The sequence below is a fragment of the Solanum pennellii genome, chromosome 12, assembly GCF_001406875.1.
Source record: "Solanum pennellii chromosome 12, SPENNV200".
NCBI lineage: Eukaryota > Viridiplantae > Streptophyta > Magnoliopsida > Solanales > Solanaceae > Solanum > Solanum pennellii.
This window is the reverse complement of record NC_028648.1, coordinates 13,866,189-13,888,458: the sequence shown is the minus strand read 5'-3', so window position 1 is coordinate 13,888,458 and position 22,270 is coordinate 13,866,189.

Genomic DNA, 22,270 nt, shown 5'->3' with positions numbered 1-22,270 from the left:
CTAAAAATAATAATTTTATTTTAAAAATATATTTTTAATTTCATAAATTATTTTTTACTCTAGTAAAAAAAAAAGATGTCTCTCAAAAATATTTTTCATACATACATCAAACATTAAAAATCACTTCCGGATCTACTCACCAACCAAACATGAGAAAATAAGTCCAAAATCTACTTCTTTTCCAAAAAAATATTTTCTAGAAAAACATTTTCCGTGGAAAATATTTTTCCTCCATACCAAACACACCCTAACTGTCTGCAAATTTTCCACCTGCCGACCGTACGTCCACCTACGGACCGTGCTGGTCATCCGTAGCTCTTATCAGAGAGTGGGTGAATCTACGGACCGTCGTCTAACCTACGGACTGTCGGTCCATCCTACGGACTGTCGGTCCATCCGTCGATCAAGATTTAGCCATTTTTTCTTGGTTGAAATTTTTGGGAGTTTTTTATCTCATCGACGGTTGTGCAGGACGGACCGTCGTCTGACCTACTTACCATAATTCTGTCCGTCGGTTGCACATGAAGATTTATCTGAAAAAAACTTATTTTTGGTCTATTTTGGGTACGGTGTGTTACATTATCTCCTCCTTGGAAACATTCATCCAGGGAATGAAGACTAAACTAGCTAAAATAGAGGGAGAGAGCTGCAAACCCCACTACTAAACAGTGAGAACTGAGTTTCTGACTGAATTGAGTTCCGAGTACATGCAAATATGTTGAATATGCAAGTACAACCTAAGGGAACATGATTCTAAGACTGAATTCACACATGAATGACTGAAAAACTGAAGAGGAAATATTACCTCTAGCTCGAGTGGAATCAGAAGGAAAGACGTGAAGATACTTGGATTTCATGGCTGCTTCTTCTTCCTAAGTAGCTCCCTCTACGGACGGACTCCTCTACAAAACCTTGACTGAAGCGACTTTTTTATTTCTCAATCTTCTAACCTAATGGTCAAGAATTTCAACTGGTACATCCTCATAAGAAAGACTATCTTTCACTGTCATACTCTCTAATGGCACTATAGAGGCTGGGTCACCTGCACACTTTTTCAAGAGTGAGATGTGTAAGAGCGGATGCACTGCTGCTAATTCTGTTGGCAACTCTAACTCATATGCCACCTTGCCAACCTTTTTCAAGATCTTGTTAGGGCATATATATCTAGGACTGAGCTTCCCTTTCTTTCCAAATCTCATCACGATTTTAATAGGTGAGACCTTCAGATAAACCCAATCATCAACTTGGAACTCTAGTTCCCTTCTCCTTACATCGGCATAAGATTTCTGACGACTTTGGGCTGTCTTAAGTCTATCTCTAATGAGTTGCACTTTCTCCATAGCATAAAGGATTGAATCTGGACCTATCAAAGCTATTTCACCTACTTCAAACAATCCAACAGGAGATTTATATCTAAGCCCATATAAAATCTCATAAGGGGTCATCTGAATGCTAGAATGGTAGCTATTATTGTAGGCGAACTCAATAAGAGGATATTGCTCATCCCAACCACCTTTGAAATCGATCACATAAGCTCTCAACATATCCTCTAAGGTCTTAATGGTACGCTCTGCCTGGCCATCCGTCTGTTGATGAAATGTTGTACTAAGCTTAACTTGTGTACCAAGACCTTTCTGAAATGACTTCCAGAAATGAGAGGTAAACCGAAGACCTCTATCTGAGATGATAGACAAAGGACCCCATGCAACCTCACAATTTCATTAATGTAGAGCTTGGCATAGTCCTCTGCCGAATCTGTAGTCTTGACCGCTAAAAAGCGAGAAGACTTAGTCATCCTATCAACTATCACCCAAATGGAGTCATGATGTCTGCGAGTACGAGGTAACCCTGTGATGAAATCCATATTGATCACATCCAACTTCCAAGTAGGAATATCGATCTCTTGAGTCATACCTCCTGGTTTCTCATGTTCTATATTGACTTGCTGTAATTGGGGCACTTACTCATAAAGCCTTCTATACCCCTCTTCATGCCATTCCACCAATAAACTTCCCCCAGATCGCGGTACATTTTAGTGGAACCTGGATGAATAGAATACCTAGAGTTATGGGCTTCTGCATGAATATGTTGTCTCAACTCGCCACATCAGGAACACACAATCTACCCTGGTAGCGAAGTACACCATCTCCCGCTTGGGAGAAAACCTCCACTCTCTGATTATGGACTACGCCATTAAGTTCAAGAAAGATTGGATGACTGTCTTGCTTTTCCTTAACCTCCACTACAAAACACGATTCTGCCCATTCTGAACTGTTACACCGCTGTCTGATATGCTCATAAGGCGAACTCTCAAGGAGCAAGCTTGTGAACATCCTTCACTAGCTCCTTCATTTCTTCCTCAACATGGGCTACACTACCCATAGATATTCTACTAAGAGCATCTGCTACTACATTCTCCTTACCAGGATGGTAATGCACACTCATATCATAATCCTTAAGGAACTCAAGCCATCTCCTCTGGCAAAGATTTAACTCTTTCTAGGTGAAAATGTACTGAAGGATCTTATGGTCAGTGAACACATTTACGTGAACACCATAAAAATAGTGTCCCCAGATCTTGAGTGCAAACACCACTGCTGCAAGCTCGAGGTCATGAGTTGGATACTTCTTCTCATGAACCTTAAGTTGTCTAGAGGCATCAGTTATCACCTTACCTCGCTCCATCAACACACAACCTAGGCCAACTCATGATGCATCAAAATAGATCACATAACCATCTAAACTCTCTAGTAGAGTCAAGACAAGAGATGTAGTCAATCTAGTTTTCAATTCTGCAAAGCTTTTCTCATAATCATTTGACTATTGGAACTTGACCATCTTCTGAGTCAACCTAGTCAATGGTGAGGCTATGGATGAAAATCCTTCCACAAACCTTTTGTAATAACCTTGCTAGACCTAAGAAACTTTTTATATCTATAGCAGAGGTAGGTCTGGGTCATTGTTTCACTGCTTCTATCATCTGTGTATCCACTCGGATCCCTTCGCTAGATACAATGTGACCAAGGAAAGCAACGGATTGCAACCAGATATCCAATTTACTAAACTTAGCGAATAATTAGCGATCCTTGAGAGTCTGTAAAACAATTATCGAATGACTCACATATTCTTCCTCATTCCTACAGTAAATGAGGATATTATCAATGAAGACGATAACGAACAAGTCCAAGTACTATTTCAACACTCAATTCATCAAATCCATGAAAGCTGCAGGAGCATTGGTTAGTCCAAACAACATAACTACAAATTCATAATGACCATACCGAGGTCTGAAGGCTGTTTTCGAAATGTCACTGTCTCTGACTCTAAGTTGATGATAACCCAATTGAGGTCCATCTTTGAGAAATGGCTAGCAACCTGAAGTTGGTCAAACAAGTCATCAATCCTGGGGAGGGGATACTTATTCTTGATTGTGACCTTGTTCAACTATCTATAGTCAATGCACTTTCTGAGGGAACCATCTTTCTTCCTTACGAAAAACACTGGTGCACCCCATGGTGAAATATTAGGTCTGATGAAACCCTTATCTATAAGGTTTTTCAACTACTCTTTCAATTCCTTAAGCTCTGCTGGAGCCATTCTGTAAGGAGGAATAGAAATAGGCTGGGTATCTGGAAGGAGATCAATTCCAAAGTTGATTTCCCTTTCACGAGGGACTTTGGGAAGATCTTTTGGAAATACTTCTAGAAATTTACAGACTACTGGAACTGACTCAAGAGTTGGGGTTTCAAGGCTAGAATCCTAAACCCAAACTATATTATAGAGATAACCCTTATATATCATCTTTCTGGCCTTAAGGTAAGAAATAAATTGACCCATAGGCGCTAAGCTACTACCCTTTCATTTTAAGATTGGTTCGTCTGGAAACTGAAAACGAACAATCCTAGTTCTTAAATCAACTGAGGCATAACATGAATGTTACCAATACATGCCTAGAATGACATCAAAGTCTACTATTTTTAACTTTGCTAGATCTGCTAAGGTGACTTTCTGAGAGACTGTGACAGGGCAAATCTGTATACCCGTCTAGCTATAACTGGGTCACCGACTGGAGTAGAGACTGAGAAAGGTTCTGAGGGAGTTTCTGGACTAACACTGAATTGGAATGCTAAACTGAGTTACAAAAGACAAATTCATGTATGTTGTCATTCCACTGAGTGAACCATATGTGAGTCACATCCTTGAGTTGGCAGGATGCCAATCTCACCTATCAATACCAGTTACTAACATCACACCAAATATATATTTGACCTCATCAATGAACTTCTGTGGGTCCATACCAACTTGCGACCCTAAAAGCATAGGCGGATTCATCCTATTAAAATCACAAACTCTGGTTGCCACTAATCAGTCATTTCTATTAGTAGGACTTAGAACCTTATGATTGTTCCATGTTCTCATACTTTGATCCAAAAGATGAATTGGCATTCTGAAACTGTGCATTTGAACTTCCTTATCTGGTACTAGAGGAACTACGTAAGCATTGCGTCCATTAGAATTCCATGTCTAAGCTCTATGAGAAGGCCTGATCTTAAGCACTCAACGTCGAGTTAGAATGGAATTAGATCATACCTTACGCATGATAAGAGTAATAAGAAGGTGAATTTTTACCAAAAACACTTCATAGCCTCCCTCTCATTTGATGTGGTGCACTTCACACCCATGAAAAAGACTCTACTTAGTGTGGCCTTTCAGAAATCCTAGAACTCTTAAACCTAGTGCTCTGATACCAAGTTTTTTCATGCCCCGATCTACCCCCGAGACGCAGACACGGAACCTAGGATGACAAGTGATCCCAAGCTAACCCTGCTGGCATGTGCAAGAGCATACTAAAGAATATAAACTGTTGTGAAAGATAAATAATAAATTTAAACTCAAAAGATGGGGAATACCCATATTCTATAATTGAGATAAATGAAATCAATGAGTTAATACAAAGAAGTTATTAACTCAATACTAAGCTGAAACTAAGTATGTCTGAAATAAGCCTCTAAACTGGACTAAAAATACTGGGACAAGACCGCAGCTAAATCTAGCAAAAATTGAAACTAAATAACTAAAAACTGAAATGACACTCACGGCTATTGTCCTCGGAGAATAAGGACTCACCACTGAATATGCTGAACTGGAGGTCGGGAAATCGATCTATGCGTGATCTGGATACTGAGAACCTGAACCTACATCACGAGAAGATGTAGCGCACGTATGCGTCAGTACTTGAAAGGTACTGAGAATGTAGTATAGAGTAAAGTTGAAATAAAACATAGTTGAACAAGATAAAAGAGAGTATAGTAATATGACATGATAAACTAAATTCTGAGCTAACTGGATGGAATGACCAATTTATAACATGCTAAAACTGAATATTGAATACACTAATAAATGGTCAATGCAGAGAGCCTGACTGATCTTTTGGAGCTACTAATAACCGATAATAAAACCACATGAGCTAAGTATGGAGTCCGATGTGTACGCCTCTTCGAGAGGACCCAATATACCATGCCAAAGGTATAAAGGCATATTGGCGTGATTACTAAACTGATTGCCCACAGAGGGGACTTACAACCTACTTGGCTAGTAGTTCTGGGACTATTGGGTACGCTAAACCCTAGTCCAAGTTGGTATTATGCTACTCCTAATGAATTTTGTAAATTTACATATTATGTCTGAGTTTCTGTAAATACTGGATATCTAGAAATGAACATGTAAACTGAGAATGCAACAATTAATCCGGTAATTATGCATTTATAGCTGAGGCATGGGTATCTTAAGTGTTTGAAATATCTGACCTAGCATGTGTAATTCAAGAACTAGAGAAATACAAAGCTAGGGTTCTGAAATCCATGCAATAAACTGAATAATAACATGATAATCTGATTTGGTACATGTATTTAATATGTTCATGAAGTTCTATCAAAGTTCTAGGAACCCTAGGCTTAATCAAGACAATAGAATCAAGATTTTGACTAAAAAATAGGGATCCAATGGGTGAAAGGAACCCACTAATGAAATTCCACATACCTGGTAATGAAATCCACAAAAAAAATGCTTATGTTTCGGGGTTGGAACTGCAGGAGCTTGTGGCATTTTTGAACTAGGGTTATTGAGCTTTTTCTCCTCTCTTACTTCTAATTTTGTAGGTTTTGATTTAATTATTTGACTTTGATATGTCTTAATTATTTTCTAGGCTTAAGCTGACTAAAATCAGATGATTTAGGGTCAAAACGATGCAACTTAGGGTTTAAATGGAGTGGGAAAGGTCAAAAAGACCCATGGAAAAATTGTTGTCGAACAAAACGACGGCCAGGACTGACGGTCCGTCATCTGACCGAGGCCCCGTCGTTGGGTCCATCGACTGGGCCTGTTCGACGGGCCTTTAGTAAAATGGGCATAACCTTTTACTCGGAGGTCTTATTTTAGCAAGGTCGGTGGCTATGGAAAGATAATTCACGGACTGTAGGTCACCTACGGACTGTGTTGGTCATCCTTAGCTCTTGTCAGAGAGTGGGTGAATGGGAGTCTCGATCGACGGTCATGGAATACAGACCGTAGTCTGACCTACAGATGTCGGTCTGTCCGTCGATCAAGACTTAGACAATTTTTTTCTAGGCTGAAATTTTTGGGAGTTTCTGATCCTATCGACGGTTGTGCAAGAAGGACCGTCGTCTAACCTACGGACTGTAAGTCCGTCCGTTGATTGCACCTGCAGATTTTTCTGAAAAAAAACTGATTTTTGGTCTATTTTGGCTACGGGGTGTTACAAGAATAGTCTTTGAATCAATACATCTGCATATCATGATCATACACACTTTACTCTCAAATCTCTACTTCTTACAATCATCTTACATACCTAGATTTCAAGGCATTCTAATCACATGCTTTATTATTAAGAGATTCTAATCGTAATTCATCATAAGGGTTCAACTTCAAGATTTACTAGTCATGATTTATAACATATACTATAATCTAATCAATTCGGGTATACATGTTTTTATTCTTGAACAATTACTATTCATATCGACAATTCTAGAAGATCAACTCTAAGTCTTCCATTTCCCTCTTTAAGACACGAACCCACATTACTTCAATTTCATCAAGTAACAAGGGTTAGCCATATAAAACACATAATATCCTCATAATAAAATTATTAACTACTAAATCAATCAAAATTGATCATTATCCACTCAATTTGATCAACATACAACACTACCCACATAACTTGAAACAACAGATTCTTGACCTAACTTGATTCCTTTTTCTTCTTTTTTACTTTCTAGAGAGAGATATTTTGTTGGAGGGAATTAAGTCTCTTTTGGTGAATTGAAATAATGATTTTGGAATCACTTAATTAAGTTATAATATATTTATAAAGGAGGTCTAATTACTAATAAAAATACACCACTTAATAACTAATTGATTCTAGAAAGCTTCTTTAACCCCAAACTTAACCGATCTAAGACTTCACTGCCCCATCCCATGAGATCACGTCCACGGGTCGTGGGTCCACCCACAGTCTGTGATTTTCACCTATGGATGAGGTTCTGCAAGTGATTTTTGGTGTATTGACCCAAGACCCATCACCTATGGGGCATGGGTCCATATATTGGTCGTGGTCCCCCTTCGTGGGTGAACTGTTTTTGGCAGTTTTTCAGGTAGTTTCTAGGGTCCTCCTCAAGGACCCTTGGATGGTCCTTGGAGAGTCATAACTTGATGTTTTGATCTCAAACTCTTCATTTTAAGTACGGGATGTTATATCTACGACTCTAATCCCCACATCAAGCTCAAGAACCCTCACATAATTCTCTAGTTTAGCCTACTGTGGGTTTTATTGTGTAATTTAATGCCACATGTAATAGCTTAGATGGTGTGTAGATATTGAAGGGGAAGGTGATTTCTTATGCTTCTAGACAGTTAAAGACCCATGAGAAGAATTACCCTATTCATGACTTAGAGTTGGCGGTTGTGGTCTTTGTGCTAAAGGGTTGGCATCACTACTTGTATGGTGTGCATTGAGAGGTATTCACCAATCATAGGAGTTTTCAATATATCTTCAATCAAAGGAATCAGAACTTGAGGCAGCATATATGGTTTGACTTGTTGAAGGATTATGTCATTATTATTCTATATCACCAGGGAAGGTCAATGTGGCAGAAGATGCATTGATTAGGATGACTTCTAGCCTGGGGAGTCTTGCCTCGATAAGAGTTAAGGATAGACCGATGGATAGGGATAATCAAAGGTTAGACAATATTGTCCCATTGTAGATCTTAGAGGATAGTGGTGTCATTTATTGTCACGGCCCAGGGGTAGCCCCTAGACAAAACATGGCACATAATGCCCCTTAAAGGCACTATGTAAGCCACTTAGCATATCATAACATAAAGCATTATAAAAATAAGAGTAAAAACACATTTAAGTCCAAAAGTTTCATAAAATCAAAGTGGAAGTCTAGACTTGTCTCAATTAGCCATCTAATACAATCGAAGTCTCAAACAGGGTCAAATCCCTTACAACATAAATCTGAAAGTCTAGTACAATAAAGAAAGGAACTACAAAGAAAGACAAATGACATGTCCCGTCCTCGAATCATGAGGACTCATCAAAAGTGAGGAGAATAGTTGAATCCAAGATTTTACCAAAGGAAGATCACCTCAAACATCGGACCCTATACTTTGAAGATAAAATGTAGAAGAAATAAGGGATAGTACAAAATTGCACTAAGTATGATAGTCATGCATAAAATACTTGAAAAAATGCTAAAAGGGGCATTTAGTTAAATTCATGCAATTTGTAAGTTAAAACATCATTTAGAGGATAATATTGGTAAATAAGTAATAAGCATAAATTCCCACATCATAAGAGAAACATACCATTTGTACCCTCAAAACATACTTGTGCAATGCTTGAACAAGACCCCATAATCCTACCCATGCTAAGTAAGTTTATTGAGTAACCATCATTCATCGTTCATGTTCATCCTCAATTCTTGTCATGGTGGGCATTAGCCTTAACTAAAATAGACCATGTGAGATTACCAAGGAATCCGGTGTCAGGGCATGCCCCACACAAGAAAAGAGATATCATACTTGGCTAAGGTAGAAATAACATGCACAGTTTTTAGGTGGATCCACTAACTAAAAAACCTATAGGGGCATGGGATACAGAGATTGCTACTAGAAACCCCAACCTTACTTAACGGGGGAGCTTCCATCTCATGATATTACCTTTAGAAACTCGGCCTTACTTAACAATAGAGCTTCTATCTCATAGTCAATATTCACTCGGTGCTAAGCATTACTTCCCACAATTTCATGTTAAGTCTTGTATTAAATTCATATGCATGGAAGAGTGCCTTGACATTCGATCCAACACAATTTATACCGTAGCTCATAGATTGAATAGGTGAGAATGACCTTGCAACCTTAGAATCATGATATTGTTATAAAACCTTTCACATCATGTTCATTATGTGTTAATGAGAATAGCCTTTCAATTAACACAATATTTAGGTTATAACCATGTTCATGAAGTATACACAAGAAGTCCACAATTTTGGCGTAATTCTCATGTATTACCCCTCTTGGATCAAGTATCACCTTCAACCAACCACATCTAAGGTAACTATATTAAACATAGATAATAACATGATTCAAATAACTAAACTACTATAAATACTATTTTGTAGTATTCACCTTACTACAATTTACCCACATCACAAAGTCATAAATTAGGGATATGGCGGTTTCATGGATTCATTGGGGATTTTATAATAAACCATAATAAAAAAACAACAATTCAATCCTAATATAAGATAATCAGTCATTAAAAATATTTTTATGAAAAATCCATGACTTGGAGTGAATACCATACCTTTTAGGGAATATCCTACATTGAAATTGAGAGTTAAAGGACTCCATGGATGAAAGTTATCCATGAATCAAGTACAACCATACCATAAGTGCATAAATCCAACAAATTTGTGTGAAATTCCTCTAATTCAATCCCTATTTTGATCTTCTTTTTCTTCTCCTTGGGTTTCTAAAAAGAAGATTTTAGGGAAAGTTTGTTTTGATTTGGGTAATTGGGATTTTTATGAAGTGAATGGGTTAGTTAATGACTTGAAAAGTATTATATAGGTTCATTAAAATAATATAAAATGACCCTACATTAAACTAACTTAATTAGGAATTTACAGAAAACCCCTTACATTGGTCGAACCTTGGGCAGATTGCAGTCACGAACCACGACCTAGCACACACAGTTCGTGAATGGGTCTATGGGAATCATGCAGGTCTGTAGGTGGTGGTCTGCATATCCCCTTTTGGATTTTGACCTACGAGCCTCCCCCACGAGGCTTGGATGGACCTACGCTGCATAGGTCCCATCCTTTGTTTTTATCTTTGGGTAGCATTGGTAGTTTTTGGGGATAGGTTTTAGGGCCCTCTTCAAGAACCCTTGGTTGGTCCTTGGGGAGTCGTACCTTAAATTTAACCTCTAAACCCCTCATCCTAAGTAAGAGAAGACATTATACGGTTCTCCCCCACACATCAAACTCTAAAACTCTCATATAAGGATCTAGTTTAACCTACTATTTTTCCGGTTGTTACAGTGTCTCCCCTTGGGAACATTCCTCCTCGAATGAAGATCTAGACACCTTAAGGGAACTCAACATTAGCAGTCCGTCATGCATTAAACATCAAAATAATGAAAAATTTAAAACAGGAAACATCCATTCCATATCAAACCATAATCAAGGCAATACAAGGGAGTAGGAACTACTTCTAACAAAATCAAGGAAATACAAGGGAGTAGGAACAACTTCTAACAACTCATTATGCATGAAACTCAATATTTTACATATTCATAGAAGGAAATACATTCTACAACCCAAATCATGCTAAACAAAATAGCATGGAGCCAATATGCAATTTCTCTCAAAAGCATACTAAAGTATGTCATCAACTCATCCCATGAGGCTAAATAGGCAATTCATACTAAATATACAGCAACATGAGGAACATAAATCTTAAAAACTCCTTTTCTCACTAAACATGAATTTAATCAATAACATGCATCACATTAGGAAATCATGGAAAAGATCATACAATACATATGATTTTCGAAACACTAAGATTCAAGAGGAACTAATTTCCTTAAGCTTGAATAGGAGTAGAAGGAGGGAGATGAGGCTATCGCGACTTCATATCGGCCTCAGCCTCCCAAGTAGCACTCTCAAATAGATGATTTCTCCATAAAACCTTTACGGAAGCTACTTCCTTGAATCTCAATGACTTGTTGGTCAAGGGTATCTACTGGAACCTCTTCATAGTAAATACTTTCATCAACTCGCAACCCTTCTAGAGGAATAATGGATACCGTATATCCAATACACTTTTCAAGCATTAAAACATGAAATACCAGATGATTCGGTACCAACTCAATTGGGAAGTCTAATTCATAAGCAACTTTCCTGATCGCTTCAAAACTTAATATAAGCCCATATAACGGGAAGTAAGTTTCCCTTTCTTTCCAAACCTCATCACACCCTTCATGAGTGGGATTTCTAAATAGACCCAATCACTGACTTCATATTATAGTTCCCTTCTCCTTACATTGGCATAAGACTATTTCCTACTTTGAGTCGTTCTCAACCTCTCCCTAATGAGCCAGACTTTCTCAATAGCTTCATAAACCAATTCGGAACTAATAAGAGCAATGTCACCTACCTCAAACCAACCAAACAGAGACCTACATCTCTTACCACACAAGGCTTCAAAAGGAGTCATACCAGTACTTGAGTGGTGATTGTTATTATAGGCAAACTCTACCAAGGGCAGTGGTCATCCCAATTACATTTGAAATATATGACACAAGCCCTCAACATATCCTTTAATGTTTGAATGGTGTGTTCTGCTTGACCATCCTTTTGAGGTTGAAAAGTAGTACTAAGCTTCAGCTTGGTACCAAGCCCTTTTTGGAATGACTTTCAAAAGTGCGAAGTAAATTGAGGACCCGGATCTGAAATAATAGATAAAGGAAATCCTTGTAACTTAATTATCTCCCTTATATACAAATTAGCAGTCTTCTGCTGAAAGGGAAACATTGACGGGAATAAAGTGGGCTGATTTTTTCATTATATCAGCAATGACACAAATAGAATTTATGTTGCCTCTGAGTATGAGGCAGACCCACAATAAAAACCATGTTCACATCTTTCCACTTCCAAGTAGGAATAGAAATATTTGTGATAAGCCTCCCAGTCTTTGGTGCTCAACCTTAACTTGTTGACAATTATGACATTTGGCTACAAATCCTATAATATCTCTCTTCATACCATTCCACCAAAAGACTTCTCATACATCAAGGTACATCTTGGTGGCTCTCAAATGAATAGAATACCGAGAACTATGAGCCTTTTCTAAAATTTTCTCCCTTAACCCATCAACACCTGGAACAATAATCGACCTTGGTACCTAAGTACGGCATCTCCCTCCCCTCCCCCGAGAGAAAGCCTCAACGGACTTGTTGAGTACCGATTCTTTCAATTTAACTAATATAGGATCAAGTTCTTTTTTAGACTTCACATCCATCACAAAGAATGATTCGGAGACATTATCAACCATGACACCACCCTTGGTAGAATCCATTAGTTGAACACCTAGACGAGCCAACCTATGCACATTGCGGACCAATTCTTTCTTTTAATCCTCTATATGAGCCACACTACCCATGGATAATCTACTAAATGCATCCGCTACAACATTAATGTCGTCGGGCGTTAGTTAATCCAAATGACATCACAAGGAATTCATAATTCACATACTTAGTTTGGAAATCTGTCTTGGGTATATCATACCCTCTCACCCTAAGTTGGTGGCAGACCGAAACAGATGTCAATTTTTTTTTAAAGTAACTAGCCCCTTGGATTTTATCAAACAAGTCACTGATTATCGAAAAGTGATAATTATTCTTAAAGGTCACTTTTTTCAATTGGCGATAGTCAATGCACATTCTAAGAGACCCATCTTTATTTTTAACAAATCCGGAGCACCCAATGGAGAGATACTCAATAGGATAAAGCCCTTATCTAACGAATCCTTCTATTGTTTTTTAACTCTTTCAACTCGGCCAGAGCCATTCTATAAGGAGAAATGGAGATAGGTTGTGTATCCGACAAAAGGTCAATGCCAAAATCTATTTCCTACTCGGGAGGAATGCTGGGCAAGTCATCAAGAAAGACACCAGAAATTCATTCACCACGAGGACCGACTCTTGAGAAGAGGATTCAGACTAAACATCCATCCCCCTATTGGAGATCATTTTCCTATCTTTAAGATAAGAAACAAATTGACCTCTAGGGATGGAATTTCCCACTTCAACTCTAAAATAGGCTCATTTGGAAATCGGAATTTGACCACCTGAGTCCTACAATCTAAGAGGCATAACACGCATGCAACCAATCCATACCCAAAATCACATCAAATTCTAACATGTCTAACGCTACAAAATCTACCAAAGTGACTTTATATATATACACACATACACATAAATATTAAAACTTGTAACATACTGATCACTACGTTTGGGGAGCTCTTTTCATCTTCTCAAAATCGAAGAGAATAAAAGCGGTTTTGCTTTTGGGCATTCGAGTCAAAACCACTTAGAAGGGCTTGTTTGGATTCTCTCCCCTTGTCCGTAAGTGTTGGGAAATTTAAAATTGATGACCACTTTTTCCACATCCATAACACACATCAGTGTCAGCTAATCACTTGCCATTATGATTTTTTCCATATTTTGTATAAGTTGGCTTAGTCTTATAAGAACTACCACTATAACCCTCCTTGAGGTTTAGGTTTAAGCACCCTATCCTTGTTTACAATTGGGTAAGCACTAGAAGAACCTATCTTTGGAAACCTGTGTTTGAACCTTTGTCGCCCTTGTCCATCTAATCTAGCATTGGAGAAGTTTGCATCACCGGTTTTAGACCTCTTTATCTCCCTATTAGTTTTCTTGATATTTTTCTTTTCAATTTGTTCTACATAGACCATAAGACTTGAAACATTCATTTTGGGATAATCATTTTCGAACAACATTCATTGAATACCAAGTCGGACACTACCATCACAAATTTATTCATTCTAGCCCTCGAGTCTGCCACCATGGTTAGAGCATACTGGATAGTTGAGTGAACTTTAGGGTTTACTCTTTCACACTCATACCCCTTTGTCTAAGGTTTATAAACTCGTTCATTTTTCATTCCCTCAACTCTAGGGGAAAGAACCTATCAAGAAACTCCAATTTAAATTATCCCAATCTTATTGGTCCCGCTCCAACGGATCTCTCACCCTTCCACTGATCATTCCAAACTTGAGACACCCTTTAATTGGTAGGCATCTGGATCCGCCTTCTTCTTCGAAGAAACCTCTATAGCATCAAGCAATTTGGAAACCTTATCGATATATCTTTGGGGATCCTCCTCCACTTTTGAGCCAAGAAACTCGGGAGGATTCATTCTTGTAAAATCCCTCAATCTAGAAATCATGGATTTCACATTAGGTTTCATATAGGGCCCAACATATATATTAGCTTGAGTCATCATAACTTGAGCTTGAGTTGTCACGGTTTGAGGTTGAGCCGTCATGGCTTGATTTAACCTTTGGATAGTAGATCTAAACTCCTTTTGAGTCACATTTTCAGCCACGGGAACAAACAGAGCTTGATTTACTTAAGTCACATCTTCCATAATTTCAATATTCACCCTTCGTGTATTAATTTCCTGAAGGACTTCTATATAGTTAAAATCTTAGGCATGACACAAGAATAATGAAAGAGGTGACATTTCCTAAACATCTTATAGCCTCTCTCTCATAAATGTGGTGTGATTCACACTCATGAACAAGACTCTACTATATGTAGCTTATAAGACATTGTCTTAGAATCATTTAAACCTTTTGCTCTTATTACCAAGTTTGTCGTGACCCAAGGGTAACATGACACATGATACCCTTAAAGACACTATACAAGCCACTTAGCATATCATAACATAAAGCAGTATAACAATAAGAGTAAAAACACATTTAAGTCCAAAAATTTCATAAAAGCAAAGATGAAGTCTAGACTTGTCTCAATAATCCATCTAATACAATCAAATTTTCAAATAGGGCCACAGCTCAAACAACATAAATTCGAACATCTAGTACTATAACAAAAGGAACTACAAAAAAAAGTCAAATGACATGTCTCATCCTTGAATCATGAGGGCTGACCACAAGCAAGGAGAAAAGTCGAATCAAAGCTTCTATCAAAGGAAAATCACCTCAAACATCGGACCTTACACTTTGTAGAAAAATGTAGAAGAAATTTGGGTTAGTACAAAATGCGCTAAGTATATAGTTATGCATAAAATACTTAAAACATGCTAAAAAGGAAAATTTATTTAAATGCATGAAATTTGTAAGTTAAAACATTATTTAGAGGATAATATAGGATCATAAGTCATAAACATGTGAATTACATAAATTCTAACATCATAAGAGAAACATACACTTTGTACCCTCAAAACATACTTGTGCAATGCTTGAACAATGCCTCATAATCCTACCCAAGCTAAGTAATTTTATTGAGTAATCATCATTTGTAGTTCATGTTCATGTTCATGTTCAATTCTTGTCATGGTGGGAATAATCCTTAAACGACATAGACCATGTGAGCTTACCATGGAATCCGGTGTCATGCTCCACACTAAAAAGGAGGGTCCTACTTTCCTAAGGTAGAAACTAACATGTATTAGCTTTTAGGTGGATCCACTAGCTAAATAACCTATGGGGGCACATAGTAATGGGATATGGATATTGTTACTAGAAACCCCAATCTTATCTAACGGGTGATCCATCTCATGAGATTACCTTTAGAAACCCGGCCTTACTTAACGATAGAGCTTCTTATCATATTCAATATCCACTCGGTGCTAAGAATTATTTCCCACAATTTCATTTTTAGTCTTGTATTATGTTCATATGCATGGAAGAGTGCCTTGACATTCCACACAACACCAATTCATATCATAGCTCATAGATTGAATAGGTGAGAATAACCTTTCAACCTTAGAATCATTATATTGTGAGAAAACCTTTCACATCAAGTCAACTATGTGTTCATGAGAATCGTCTTTCAATTGACACAATAATTAGGTTATAACCATGTTCATAAAGTATACACAAGAAATCCACAATTTTGGTATAATTCTCATGTATTACCCCTCTTGGATCAAGGAACACATTTAACCAACCACATCTAGGGTTACTAAATTAAGCATTGATAATAACATGATTCAAATAACTAAATTAATATCATAGTATTCATCTTACTAGATTTCACCCATATCACAAAGTCATAAATTAGGGAGATGGGGTTTTCATGGATCCATAGGAGATTTTATCATAAAACCGCAATAAAACAACAATACAATCATAATAAGATAATTAAATCATTAAAAATGTTTTTAGAAATAATCCATGACGTGGAGCAAAAACCTAGCTTTTAGGGAACTTCCTACTTTGAAATTGAGAGTTTGAGGACTCCATGGGTGAAAGTTATTCATGAATCAAAGACTAACATACCTTAAGTGAAGAAATCCAACTAATTCATCTGAAAAAGGCCTCTACTTCAATCCCTAGTTTGATCTTCTTCATCTTGCTTGGGGTTCTAGAGAGAAGATTTTGAGGAAATTTTGCTTTGATTTGGATTCTTAGGATTTTTATGAAGTGAATGGGTTAGTTAATGACTTAAAATCCTTATATAGTCTATTAAAACAATATAAAACGACCTACATTAAATTAACTTAATTAGGAATTTATGTAATAAACCTTACCTTGGTCGAACCTTGGGCAAATTGCAGGCACAACCCACGACCTAGGACCCACGGTCCGTGAATGGATCTATGAGGCGTCCATCAGGTCTGTAGGTTGTGGTTTGAAGCTTCCCTTTTGGGTTCTTGACCCACGAGCCTCCCCCACGAGGTGTGGATGGACCTACGCCCTGTAGGTCCCATCCGTGGTTCCTAGCTTGGGGCAACTTTGGCAGTTTTTGTGGCAAGGATTTAGGGTCCTCCTCAAGGATTTGTGGTTGGTCCTTGGGGAGTCGTACCTTTTCACTTAAACCCTAAATCCATCATTCTATATACAGGAAGCCATTTTATGATTCTCCCCCAGACATCAAACTCTCGCATAAGGCTCTAGTTTCACCTACTAGTTTTTCAGGTGTTACATTTCTTTTGCAACGATCTTGTCTTTTTGATAGCATAGTATAGAGAGGTTTGATTATGAGAGTTTTTGCATTATTTGAGACAAGATGTATAGGGGTGAATTTGAGGAAGATAAAACACTTGATTCAGATAGAGTTTTGAGGATTGGGTATAGGATTTGTGTGCCCAAATTTAGTAAGTTGGTCAGATTGATCTTGGAGGAGTCTCATTTCTCCAAATACTATATTCATTTTGGAGCGGCCAAGATGTACCACAATTTGCAAAAGTATTTTTGGTGGTGTAGTATGAAGATGGACATTGTTGATCTTGTAGTGAGGCGCTAGACTTGCCAACATATCAGGTGTGAGCATCAGCGATTTAATGGTGTGTCTTAGAGGATGCCCACTTCTACATGGAAGTGGGAGTGTATCACCATGGACTTCATAATAGGTTTGCCTACCACTGTGGGTAGTTATGACTGGATTTGGGTGGTTATTGATAGTTGTAGTTAGGTTACACGAGGTACCTATTTCTAGTTTTTCTGATTGAGATTCTCTCTTTACTTATAACTTTGAGAGGGACTTACAACATGGTTTGGCTACTCAATTATACATTAGTACCAATTTTCACCCTCGAAAGATGAACACTCTAGGAATACAATAGATATTGGAGGACATGAATCAGTATATGTGATTGGTTTTCGAGCTCATTGGGATCAATTTTTTCCCTAAGTGGAATTTTCTTACAACAATAATTATCATTCTATCATTCAAATGTCTTTATTTGAGGTGTTGTATGGTAGGACATGTAGCTCTCTGATTAAATGGTTTAGTGTCGTTGAGATAGACTTATTGGGTAAAAACTTTCTTAGATATGTTACAGAGTAGGTTGTTGACAACCCATAGTTGACATAAGAGTTATGCAGATAGGTGGGTTTGAGCATTGGAATTTTGGGTGACCATGTTTATCTCAAGCTATCACCTATGAAGGATGTGATGAGGTTTGGGAAGAAGGGAAATCTTAGCCATAGATTCATTGTCCCCTTTGATGTTTTAGGATGCATATGAGAGGTGGCCCTTAGCCTTGCCACCTAACCTGTTAGTTCCACATCGAGTTTTTCATGTTTCCGTGCTTCAAAAATAAGTACCAAATAAGTCACATCTTATTCACTTGATTATATCATTTTGGGGCATGACTTGTCATTCGAGGAGGAGCCTATAAACATCTTGGATATGTTGGTTCAAAATCTAAGGATATAGAAGATAGATATAGTTGAGGTGTAGTGGAGGTACTATTCGGTAGGAGAGGTGACTAGCGAGATAGATTCCAACATGTGTGCCAGATATCCTCAACTTTTTTAAGCTTTATGTACTTTCTTTTACTTTATGCTCGAGGATGAAACTACTTTACGTGTTGATAATATAATGACCGTAGCAGCCATTTTTGAAAATTTTCAAAAAAAATACCATTTTACTTGTCATGATAGTTACCCCTAGTCATGCTTGATCAGCTTGCTAAGTTTTTTTTTTTAAGTGTAATTGAAAAGTAGTGAGTTTTTTATGTTTTTGAGGTGGAGATTTAAAGATAATGAAATTGGTTTTTGGTAATAACAGAAGTTTTAAGTCTTGGAATGGAATTTTGTTAGTTTCATAAGCTCTAGAGTACCAAATTTGGTATACGAGTGTCGTCGTTTTTTGTATCTAAGTTGGTTAGTGGATTGAACCGTTAAGTTGGATCTATACGGTATATTTAAACTATGAGTTGACTTTGGTCAATATTCAGACGCTTATATCGGATTTCCAAATATTCCATTAGATTTAGGGGATGATTATAGGCCTAGGTGAGGTCATGCTTGAATATTCAAAAGTTATGAGGGCTATTTGATATTTTTAGTGTAAATGTCACGTCCGGAGACTACCCCCTTGAAGTAACATGGGACCTAGAATCACGAGTGACCCCAAGCTAACCCTGAATCTTGCGTTTCATAAACATACTAGAAAATAGCTAAGTAAAATGAACTAATGCAGAAACTAAATCAATAAATATATGATGTGGGGATAAAAACCAAATAGTTTGAATATAAAGATACTAAGAGTTTAGTGATAACTGAAACAACCACTTAATAATTCGCGCTGGATCTACTACTATGTTTGAAAGCCTTTAACTGAGTTGAGTTGTTGGGACATGCCTCCAAGATAACTCTAACAAAACTTAAAACTAAATATAAAGACTAGAATGAAAGCATGTCTATTGTCCTCGAAATATGAGGACTCACCACTAAGGATACTACATGCGGACCAAGAATCGATAAAGCATGATTTGGATGCGAGTACCTGAATCTACATCATGAAAGGATGTAGCACAGAGCATGCATCAGTACTTGGAATGTATTAAACATGTAGTTATAGATACGAAGATGCACAACATATATAAGTTTAACAAAGTATAATTGAGCAAGAATGTAAATACCGAAAAATAATATCAATCATGAAAATAACATGTTAACTGAATGTTGATGTTTATAATGAAAACTTGGTCAAATACACTGAGAGTTTGAATGTGGGAGCTACTATTAACCGACATAAAGCCACGTGAGCTAAACATGGAGTCCGATGTATAGACCTCATCTAGAGGACTCAATATACCTTGCAAGAAGTATAAAGGCATGATTGGTGTGATCATTAAATCTGATGCCCAAAAGAGGGGACTTATAATCCTAAGAGGGCACGTAGTTCTAAGACTATGAGTGTGTGTGGAACCCTAGTGCAAGTCGGTGATAAGTTTACTCCAAACTGAATATGTACATGACTTAAACGTGATGGGAAATATTGAATAGCTCAACATACTGACATGCTAATTGAGAAGGAAACATTTATATACTGATAATGTGACATTCAAAATCTGAAGCATGACTATTTGTTTAACTGACCTAACAAGTGTTTTTTATGAACTAAGAGAATTTACACAAACTAGGGTTCTAACTTTCATATAGGAAAATAAGCAAACTTCCCAAGAAAATGTATTATTTCGATCAAAGATACTATAAAAACTAAATCACAACGAAACTCCAAGATTTAAGAAACCCTAGGTCTTAAACAAGGTATCGAGAATCAAGAAACTGACTGAATTCTAGGGACCTAGTGGATGAAAGGAACCCACTAGTGAAATTTAACATATGTGATGACAAAATCTACGGAGAAATCCTTCGATTTCAAGGTTGAAACTTGAAGAAAACGTTTGTTCTTGAGGGACTGGTCAACTTTCCACTTCTTTTTTGCTCCAAATATGGATGATTTTTTGGAGAATAAGGGTTATGGGTAAGTCTGACTAAGTAATTTGGCTTAGAATAGGTAAAATAACATAGTTTAGGCATTAAACAATGTATTTTAGATTCCCAATGCATAGGGGAAAAGACCCAAACAGACCTGACTTAAAAGCCAACGAGGGCCGATCCACAAACGGACCATCAAAGGGACTACGTCCCGTCAAGTGGGTCGTGGTTCATGGGCCAGTGTCTACTGGTTATGGCACTCATATCTACAGTCAAAATCATAGATTGTGAGGGTCATCGTGGTTCTTCACTTGGGTTAAGGGGTCTAGTAGCTTAGAATGACGGACCATCCACGGTCCATCATCAAGACCACTGCCGTGGATGGACTGTGGTCCATCACGCTTGGCTGGGTGTGAACCACGACAAGGTCAATAAATCGTGGATCCTTTCACGGTCCATGAACCCTTCCTTTGTTCACCAAAATTCCTGTTGTTCAGGTCTGATATGTCTGAGGCGTTACAGTAAAACTAGTTTATTGCGACTTTCATGGGTTTTGGATCAAAGAAGCCTCAAATATCCATATTTCAATACTTATGTAGAGACCAAAATGTCGAGTCTAGTTGGTTGCATACATGGTTTTTATAATCATGGTTATGAAAAAATTTTGGTGTCTATTTGTTTATTTTCTTAAGTCTTTTTATTTGCTGGTGTTGTCTTCTCATGCATGTTAAGTTGTTCATCACGATCATGAGGTTGATCCTCGTGATCACGAAGCTCTTCATTTGTTGTGCATTGGGATTGCACAAATTGTTATCATGATTGAGTGGCATTATTTTTCCTAATCATCGCAATCATGTGGCTTGTGTCATGATCGCAATGGTCAATTAAATGAGTTGACCAATGTTACTTATCGTGATCGTGAGGCTTTGGTTCACAATTGCAATAAGCAATTTTTACCTGAACATTGTTTATTTCCAAAAGTCGGGTTTCAACTCTATTTGAACATTTTTGAACATTTATAGCTCAATTGAGTTGATTTCAAAGTTATTTTTTGAGATTCTTTGATTGGGTGACAATTATTAACTCCCCATCTCTATTACCCACTAATTATTTCATGATTCTATGGTTAACCATTGTTTTTTATTCTTAACTTTAAAGCTTTTTATAAGAACTTAAGGTTTATGAAAATGGTGGTATGTGATTGGTTTTAACTCATTTTTATATTATGGTTTTCACTATTGAGTTCCAAAACTTTTGGGTAACGTGAATCGATACAAATTTCTAAATTTAACCCTAATTCTCATAAAAGGGTGTTTGGGCCAATTTGGCCTCGATTTTCATAATCATTGATATGGTTTTTTTTGTTTTTGAATTCTTATTGTGATTTCATGTTTGGTTAGATTGTGTTGAATTGAAGACCTATCAGTGACAAAAGGTTCAAGTATCGGGTTGATTGTTTGTGTGATTGAGGAAAATGGACCTTTTAACTCTTTGTTAAGTGTATTGAACTTTGTATGTCATTGCGCGATTGGAACTAATGGGAATTGGTGAAGGGTTCATATGTCTTATGTATTGTCAAATGATGAACGATTCTTATGATGATAACTTGGGGTAAAAGAAGAATCTTGTTGGTTTGTGATACAAATTATACCTTGGATATTTGTATGATTATGTTAATTCACTTTGATGAAGTGCCTTGGTTAACTAAGATTTGTTTTTAATGTTGGAATATCATCCTT